The sequence below is a fragment of the Fukomys damarensis genome, unplaced genomic scaffold (assembly GCF_012274545.1).
Source record: "Fukomys damarensis isolate Sample0158 unplaced genomic scaffold, DMR_v1.0_HiC HiC_scaffold_15, whole genome shotgun sequence".
Taxonomy (NCBI): domain Eukaryota; kingdom Metazoa; phylum Chordata; class Mammalia; order Rodentia; family Bathyergidae; genus Fukomys; species Fukomys damarensis.
The window spans coordinates 58162954-58172683 of NW_022900927.1; the positions used below are offsets into that span (position 1 = coordinate 58162954).

General features: G+C 39.7%; 1 long non-coding RNA gene across 5 annotated transcripts in view; it reads left to right on the top strand.

Annotated features, from left to right (window-relative positions):
* The window catches only part of LOC104865581, a 100556-nt gene extending 97972 nt beyond the window's left edge, over nucleotides 1-2584 (top strand). For all 5 annotated transcript variants that reach the window (XR_781211.3, XR_781210.2, XR_004517297.1 and 2 more), the window contains one exon: nucleotides 1991-2584. This is a non-coding gene — a long non-coding RNA (uncharacterized LOC104865581). The remainder of the gene's footprint in view (nucleotides 1-1990) is intronic.
* The last annotated feature ends 7146 nt before the right edge of the window (nucleotides 2585-9730 follow it).

Genomic DNA, 9730 nt, shown 5'->3' on the forward strand with positions numbered 1-9730 from the left:
GTTGGGCTGGCAGGGGAGCCAGCTGGGGTGGAGTGAGGCAGTGGAGGTAGCCAGCTGGGGGTAGAGATAGAGGTGGAGTGGGGGAGGAAAAGGTGGAGGCGGATGAGCAGCTGTGTTTATTTTAATACATATCATTTAACCCTCACCTTAAAACAAATTGGAGAGGTTTGGGAGTGCATTAATCTGGACCCAATTAGCATGCCTTGCTTCTTCAAAAGTGCAACCTGAAATTAATGAATATAAACTAGAGTTTCAGATGCAGTGCTTACATCATTTGCATGTTTCATGCATGATAATTGAATTTATGTATGCACTTCCTTCCATTTAACTATTTCCAGTCTCCCTGTGATTCACACAAACCAAGGTTTCATTATAGCAACCTCTAGGTGGACATAGCTTGCTCAGATTTTACTCCCTTAGAGAAATTCACATTTGTGGGGGCTTTTCTAAATTTTGAATTTGAATCAATTTTTTTTTTTTTTTTAGAAGCAGGGAGCAGTACTTACTAGTCTGGAATGCTGTTTCAGGAGTTGGTCGATAGGTACTTCAAGCTTATTTTTGAAAAGTCAGAGAACCCACGAGGACTACGGCATTGAGTTTTTATTGGTCCTAGAGAGCCGGTTTCAGTATGTCCACTTCTAAGTGTCTCGATAAAACTAAGAGCAAGGTCACTTGAAGGTTGCGTAAAGGGTGCTCTTGGAATTTGAGCCTGAGTTATTAGATCACCCAGAGACTTCCTGGCACACGACTGTTTCTGGAAGTAGTCAGATACTTGTTTCCATAGAGGGGTGGGGATGATGTCAGCCCCCCTGAAAGGTACTAGATGAGCAATTTTGGTCCCTTGTGGTCCCTTGGGATGCTGTAGATTTGTTCTTTTTTCCTTTCCTTTTTGTCATCTAGGTGTAAAAGGCTTTATGCTTACATAGTGCAAGCAGGTGCTAAACTCACCCCTCTCCCCCTGCCCCAAGGTGAAGCATCTAAAAGTGGGCAGTGGGCACACAAGAAAGCTTCTTGGGAGAGAAGTTGAGGCAAGATGCTTGAAACAATTCCCTTGGTTTTAGTTTGTGCTAGTGCTTTGTCTGTCTTCTGTCTTTCCTTATGTGTTTCCAAGTTCAATGTCAAAGTGAAGAGCTTTTCTCCAAGAATTCTCCCCAGTGTCCTCTGTTTTCGGTGAATTCAATGGTTGAATGTTGCTGAGTGTTTCCTGGTCTTGTTTCCTGGTCCTCGTAGCTAAGAATGTCATTGAAGGATAAAATCTTGTTAATTTGTGATGTCACAACTTGTGTGCTTCCTGTCACTTGTGTGCAGTTTAAAATGTTCCTTAATGTAGCATGAAATGATTGGTTAGCTTTGAAATGGTTGTGAAGTCATGTGAAGAAAATAAGTTTTGCATCCGACCAAGATAAATTCACTCTAGTGCTTTATGGCTTTTTATTCCTATGTGATAGTAATAAAGTCTCATGTAGGGATGGAAGCCATGAAATACATTGTGAAAAATCATCAAGAAGGGTCCATCAGTATAGAAAATGTTAGTCTGTGGCACTGTGAACGTGATGGAGAAATGACGTAGTGTGTAGCCCTGCTGTGTGCTTGGTGTTACTTGAGTTTCTTTATCCTTTGATTTGGACAGCTAAGGAATCTAGGCTACAAGAGTCGATTCATTTTCGTAATCATTGATTAACATGCACATTCAACTTTGCACATTTTTGTTTATCATACATTTCTCCCTTTTTCTACGAATGACCATACTCTAGGGGGACTTTAACAGCCCATTTCAGTAGGCAACATTTAATCCTTCTATGCCTTTTTCTGCCAACTGTTGAGGTCTTTCTTCTGAAAGAAAGAAGAAATAGACCAATCAGACTTGTCCTCTTGGAAATGTGGTCCAGATTTCTCTACTCCCAAGCTCCAAAAAAGGTATACTTTGCATGGGCTAGATCAACACCTTCTGAGATCCATAAACCCACTGAGAGTCCTTTTCCACTTGAAGGTGTGGTGTAGTGGAGAGACACCTGATAGAGGGAAGAAGAAGAAGTCTGGACTGGAGTCGGAATATAATCCCTCTGCCACTTCAACTCTCTGCCTTGGGGCAAGTGATTTAAACTCTATGAGCTTCTTTCCTCTACTTTAAAAATGGGAGAATGAAAATCCACCCTGCAAGGCGGTTGGGAGGATTAAGTGAAGTAATGCATATCTGCTTAACAAAGTATTTAACAATTATTATTTAAAAACTCATGAAATATTAGTTTTTTTTCCTTCCTTCCCTCTCCTCCTTCTCCCTTCTCTCTCCCTCCTGTTTCCTCCCCATCCTTCAGATATTAGTCTAAAACAGCACCTTTGGATCTAAGCAACACCTTCGAGAAAGAAAAGACTTCTTCAAGAATGTCTTGTTGCACCTCCTTTCCGTATGGGGATTAAATGACTGGGTTGGACCAGTAGTTTAATTTTGTTTAACTTGAACTGTTTAACCTTAACTATTGACCTATCTGCATTTTTACTGATTCTGTATATTTATTTTTGCATGAACTGTTCTAATATTGACTATTGACCTATACTCTTTTTACTGGTCTTCTGTACTTGTTTGATAGAGACAATTCTAATAAAAATTATTTGTGTTATCTTTGGCCTATTTCCTTTACATCGAGAGATTTTATTCTGTTCTTTCAAGCTATCTAGACTGCCTGCCCTAAAAGGATAAATCATACCTTCAGAAATTACCCACTTATGGCACAAAGAGAACATATCACCCTTCCTTCCTACATTTTTTCTGCTTATCAGTGTATTTGGGAAAATTGTCAATTTAGTTATGACTTTGATGTCTTTTAAAAGATATGATGTCATATCTTTTAAATATATAAAATTTAGAATTTCACAGTATTACTAGTCTTTGGAACAACTGTCCATCAGCAAAAGGACTTTTAAAGTACATAAGCACTGAAACTTTTTAAAATTGCAGTATAATGTAAGTGCCTTGTAATAAAACAAAGACTAAAATGACATCGGGTGATACCACATTTGGGTCCAAAAATCTTTTATTATGATTGCATTTGTCTTTTAAATCTTATACTTAACCCTGTATCTCCAGTTCCTAGTAGTGATTTAGGAGATATTCAAATATATGTGGATAAGTGAGTGTGAAAAGAAGACAAGATAAAGACGAGGGAGGAAAGGAAAAGAGAGAACAAATAAAGAAAATGGTGATATCCCTATGGGAAATATATTTTATATTTAGGGAAGTAGAGCAAATATGAGCCCACTGTAAAATAAGAGTTTAAGTTGACAGTAGATAATATGAGGTCACTTGAGATAAAATGCATATGAATGGCATAGGCAAAATCTGTAGGGATCTGTAGCAAGGGAAGCTCCTGAGAATCAGGGAGCAATCCCTGTCAGAACATAACACACCATCCAAATTTCCACAGGTAAGAGTCAAAGATTTGAAAATGAATTTGTCAAGGAATTCACATAAAACTGAGTGATACTTGGATTTTTTTTTTTCCGAAAGCACTATTCTACCCTGGAAAATAGACTTGTAAATATTTTCACATCTACCAAGGAAAGCAGAAAGAAGATTTTAATGGACACATTTATGTAGATTAATTAATTGCTGCTGAGTCTCAGTGAGCTACAAGTAGCTATTACTCACGTGGGCAGGATGAGTCTAAACTGCCAGCCAGTCCATGATTTCAAAGGCGGCCATAAATTCGCTCTGTTTCCTCCTTTTACTCCTGTGTGGTTGACCTTAAATTCCAAGCTGATGTAACACCAGGGGTAACTTAGGTGAAAGGAGTATCTTCAGGAAAGGATGAGCATCTCTCAATAAACATTGGCCTTTTTAGGGTTATGGCTGGCTGTAACCCTCACAGGGTGACCCTGAGAAAAATGCTGCAATGCGCAGCGATATCACTCAGCAAGTGAACGGGCCAATGTCTCCATCTTGCCAGTGGACGTGGCATAGCAGGAAACCCACATGTGAGGATAGAGTGAAGTGTTTCATGCTGTGCCCTTGCTAGAAATTCCTCTTGAGTTACACTGGATTAGTGAATGGGAGGTAATAGCTACTGGGTCTAAGTTTGGGCTGTGTAAGAAAAACCACACATTGTTCAGCACAGTCGTATTCCAAAATGGTGCCACAGAGTTGGCATTGTGATGCCTCCTAAGGAGATGAAATAGAGATCAGAATTCTCTCATTTGTTGAGTGATACCATAAACGCTGAATCCAAGATTCAATTAGCAAAACTTGATCTTTCAGTTACTGTTGGGCCTCACCAAGTAGATGTACACTCTGAGTTGTCTTTGCACTGGTGGAATGGACTCAGGCTGAGTGACCCATGCTCTCTCTCTCCTACCTTTATCACCAGTGTCACCTGAATCTGCATGTAAGGCTTACATGAAATGAGACTCAACTGGTAGCTGTGGATCAAAGTGGGACCTACACAGGAGAGCCGAGCCCAGAAAGTCTACGTGTGTTCAGTAATATGACACTGGTTCCTATCCTTCAGGTTTTCTACCTCTCTAAACCATTTCTTAGAATGAGATGTTCCAAGGATAGTCACTCCCCAGAAGGCTGCCCCAGGCCCCGTTTTTATAGATTAGAATATCCTTGGAATCAAAACGCTGGTGGCAAAAGGGTGGAGTGGAATAAGGTCTGAGAATACTTCTCGTCATTCTGCCGGATGGCCCTTCTCTGCCCACCTTCCATAAGAGAAACTCCTAGACCTTGGGCAACCCAGAGATGGAGGGCAGTGACACCAGGTCTCTTTACTTTGTCTCTGCCTTTAGTCCTTATCATGAAGAATTTTTTAAAAATGGTTGGAATATATTACCCTCATAATACATTGCTTCATTCCATTTACTTTTTCCCCTTCAATATTTAATTAACCATTATAACAACAACAACAACAACAAATAAACTAAACAAAAACAACTTTCTCCAAAGAGATTAAAAAAATATCCTGGGAGTATGTTTTAGCAACTCATTGGTAGTCCAAAATTAGGTTACAGGAGGAGGGATCAATAAGTATTGATTAAATAATTGCTTACTTCATTTAAAGTCTTCCTAGGGACCCATAAGGCTCATTCGGCCTGTGTTTACTTCATCTTTCTGATCTCATCTCCTGTCACTTTCACTCAGCTCATCCACAACAGCCTCACTGATCTGGAGTTATTCCATGAATACATCAAATGGGTTCTTATTCAGAGCCTTGGAAACGGCTATTCCCTCTACCTAGACCACACTCAGACATCAACCAATCTCACTCTCGCACTGCCTCTGCTCAAGTATCTTAAATCAATAAGACTTGCCCTCACTTTCCTCTACTAAATCATGTATCCTCCTCCAGACTCCCACCACTTTACCCTGATTGGTTTTTCTCCATAGGTAGATAGTGGTTTTCACCATCTGTTTTGTGTTGAAGAATTATCCTACCTCACTAGAACATCAGCTCCAGGAGGACAGGGCATCGATCTGCTTCTTTTGTTAGCTTTGTCCCCAGAGTCTGGAATTGTGTGTGCATTCAAATATTTGTTGATTGAAGTTGATGCATGTCTGATACTTCCTGGCATTCACGTATCAAGATACTGACATTATATATCATCACAACAAGGAGTCACTTCATTTCCCGCCAAATGAATGAGTTATTGGTTCACCACAATCTCCATGTGAAACACAAGCTTTGTTTTTTCTAATTTCTCTTTTTTACAAATAATGCTTCAATACATCTTTTGACCGTCGATTATTATCCCTATTCTTCTTCAGAATAAATTCTTAGTGGTGGGAAAATTGCATCAGAAGTTATAGCTCCTCATATATTTATGACCAGGTCTCTTTCCAGGCATAATATACCAATCCACTGTCCTAGCAGAAGGTAAATGTCAGAATGGTCTCTGTGTGACTTTTTAAAAATTAGCGTTATGCTGACTTCTAAAAAGTTAACTAGATTTTTCTTGCTGTCTTCATTCTTGTGCTTTTTCCTTCTGGGAGGTTGGTCAATTTGTGCTATTTTCATTTGCTTTTTGATTTTGAACCTAGATTTCTGGGAGGAAAGAAATTATTTAAGAAATTGAAGGAAGATAAGACTTGTTTTCTAATATGTCTGTTCTACATAGGAGGAAATATAAATGTAACCACCGTACTAGTTGCTGACAAAAGCAAGACTTTGAACTCCTTTCAGTTAGTACCCCAGTATATGTGAAAACCATGAATCAGCTGTCAGAAATTACAGTAAACCATGATGCCACTTAAGTACCACTGTGTAGCTGATCTTTATCAAAGTGAATGTGAAATTACCCATGGAGCAATCTCTCAATGTTGAGAGATTAGATACAGTTACGGCCTACAGGACATACTTTCAAGTTGTACTACCTGTTCTGTTGACTCTGTAAACTTGTTCTTGGATCCTTTGTTTATCTTTGTCTCTCTTGCACAATTAGCCTCCTTCACATTTTTCTTCTTTCCAAATTTCATAAAATTATAAGGCAACCAAGAAACTAGGAGGGCTTATTTATTTATTTATTTTTGGAACCGGGGATCAAGCTCGGGTCCTTCCTCTTATGAAGCAGGCAGCAGAACCACTGAGCTAAATCCCCGGCCCTGTTGCATCTTTTTAATACAAATAAAACAACTACATCATCTTCTTATTAAGAAAGGGGTTTTGTGCTTCTCTGGTGCCAACATCAAATTGTCATTTGAAGATATTGCAGGAGTGTTTTGTTTAGTTTGGGGTTTGTGGAATGCTGGGGATTGAAACCTAAGCCTCACACCATGCAAGGCCAGTGCTCTAGCATTGAGTTACATCCCCAGCCTTACGATCTACTATTCCAATCTGAATGTATAGTCATACATCTTTGAATACATATCAACATTTGTCTTAACTGATAAGCACATATAATCTCTCATTGCTCTGTAAAGGAAAACACTTTAATAAGAAACTCAAATATATATTTTGTTCTTTCTTTGAAATCCTTATAACTGGTCCTGTTTTTCTTTTCTTTTCTTTTCTCTTCACATGCCTTCTTAAGATTTCTCTTTACATAAGGTGTTCTTGTTTTACTCATGAATTGAACTATTATGAGAATGTCATAACTGAAAGTCAGATGGCGGCTAACGTCCTTGGTAAAGAAGAACAATAAACAGGGCTCTGTCTATCTGCAGACAGATTTTGAGAGATGAATCAGGTGACTGCTTAAATGGGACACTTATTTCTGATTTTAAAAATAAAACTTTAGTATGTGAATCTGTCTTTACTTGAGTGCCCACTGTAAATATAGGAGATCTAAAACTCTAACTAAAGAGAATACAACATGGTTTTCTGATAGGCCTTAATGTCTTTAAAGGAAATGTAAGAGCTCAGTAGAATAAATGAGTCAAATTGACAGGTGCTCAAAGGAAACTACAACAAATGATTCCATAGCTGCTCACTGTGGTCACAGGTACAGATGAACATGTGTAAGTGTTCTCATCTGTTTTAGGGCCCCCAAATTACTTTAAGTTCAGGAGCAGAAAGATACAAGTCTTACCTGAACAAAACACAGATTTACTAAACACTGAATATGATTTTTTTGAAACAAATTTTTTCACAGTAAATATGTATTATTGGTTGATTTGTTCTTATGCACACATTTCTTTAATTTTATCAAGTCCAAATTTTTCAAGCTAGTTGGGCTCCCAACATGTTTCAGCATTTATAGGTTCTTAAGTCTAGAAAGTAACTTTCTCTTTCCATATTGATGGCCTTACCACCACTCCCTTCATTTCCACAGCTACCCCTTCAAAATGCATAGAAAAAGCTAAGAAAACAATAATCTTTCAACTTTCCCGTTTCTGAGATACAATATGTGATAACACCACTTAAAGAAAAGATTTAACATGGCTCACAGTTCAGGGGATTCCGTCCATAGTTAGCTGGATTCAAGTAAAAATGTCATGGTGGAAAGGCATGATGGAGAAGAGCTGCTTGCCTCATTTAATCCAGGAAGCATAGAGAAGGGAGAAACTGGGAGGGGAGATACACCCTCCAAAGGCATGGACCCAGTGACACATCTCTTGCAACCAAGCCCCTCCTCCTAACAGCACATATAACTATGAACTCATCAACGGATCAATCTACTGAGGAGTGTACCTCTGAACATATGAGACTTCTGGGAGACATTCTAGACCTAAATTGTGAGAGACTGCTTGGGCCTGCATAAGATGGCTGCCCTCAACCTTAGCCTTTGCCTCGGTGGAAAAATCCCACTAGACTACATACGTGACCTTTGGCAGGTCTAGCCCCTGGGCAAAACAGGAAATCTTACAGAAAGAATAGCCCTTTGTGCTAACCACAGGGTCACCGGATCTGGAGCAGGAAGCAGGTGGTATTTCCCCCGTCCTACTTGCCCCTAGGGATTGTGCACTTACCCCTCCCCACATTTGGTAAAATACTGATTGCTGTATGGTTAAATGCTTGAATGACTCATGTGATTGGTAGAGGATTTGCTTGAGCTGTCCAATAAGCTTGCTGAACCTTCCCCCTGGGATAACAGTATATAATCGTTTTGCTGAGCCAATAAAGCGCCTTTGATCAGAAACCAGACTTGGGCCGTGTACTCTAACTTCTTAAAGATTTCCTCCACAGACATTCAAGATCGGATCGGCCTCTGATGACCCACGAATAAGAGGCGGCTCTCACCTCCTATTCCCCGCGGGACGGGGTCCCCCCAGAGAGCCGCACTAAATGATACCAAAACCATGTATTTTACTTACATATATTACTTTGATTGATCCTCTCAGTACCACTGCTAGAAGATTAATCTCCTTGTGTTTGTTTGCTTGTTTGTTTGTCTAAATATCGGAAAGTGAGATTCCAAGAGATGATATGTGATTGCTAGCTCCTTTTGCCAGTATTTTTGTCATAGCTCTGAGGTCCATCCTCAAACTGAAGGCATGACTCATACTTGGTATATCAGTTATTAAGGTATTATCTCTCAGCTTCAAGTCTACCTTTTTGCTTTGCTTATAGTGAGACATTAAGATCTCTTTTTCTTCTTCTCAGAGGGTTGAGATCAGAGACTCATTCCCTCCCCAACCTGTCCAAATGAATGAACCTTTCCTTGTGCCCTCCAATGGGCAAGGAAGCCCAGAAAGGGGAAGGCATAAAATCCCGCTCAACTGCCCTGTTTCTTTCTGTCCCATGTCCACCTTTTCCCATAATTCTTGCTAAGTGCTAGAAAAGGCCTATCATGCCAAACTGTTCTCTAAGCACCTGAGCAGGAGGGTTCCAACCTCCCAATTGTCCAGGGTCACTGGGTCCTTTGGAGAGGACTTTTACTTTTCCTTATCTCCTTCATAGACAATGCAGGAGGGTCCGTATCCTAATGCTATGATGGCATGTCTTTACATCACAAATACACAAGAAAGAAGAAGTAAGTATTTCAAAGCAATTCACCCATCCTTTTTCAACCCATGGAAGCCTTTGCTTGTAGACCCCAGAGCACAATATACAATGGTGACTGGTGAACAGGATGGTAGGATTACAGCAAGAGAGCCCCTGACTATACATGTGGCCTTGAGAAAAGTCACTTACTTCCAAAAAGCCCAAGTTACTCATCTGTATTCCAGTGATGATTTCCATTCTTCCCCTTTCAGGTTGTTTTAAGGATCAGCTCAAGGCATTCATGAATAGAAATGCTTCAGTGAACTATAATAGCACTATGGAGATACAAGGTTGATATGATCATCAAGGTTGTTAGA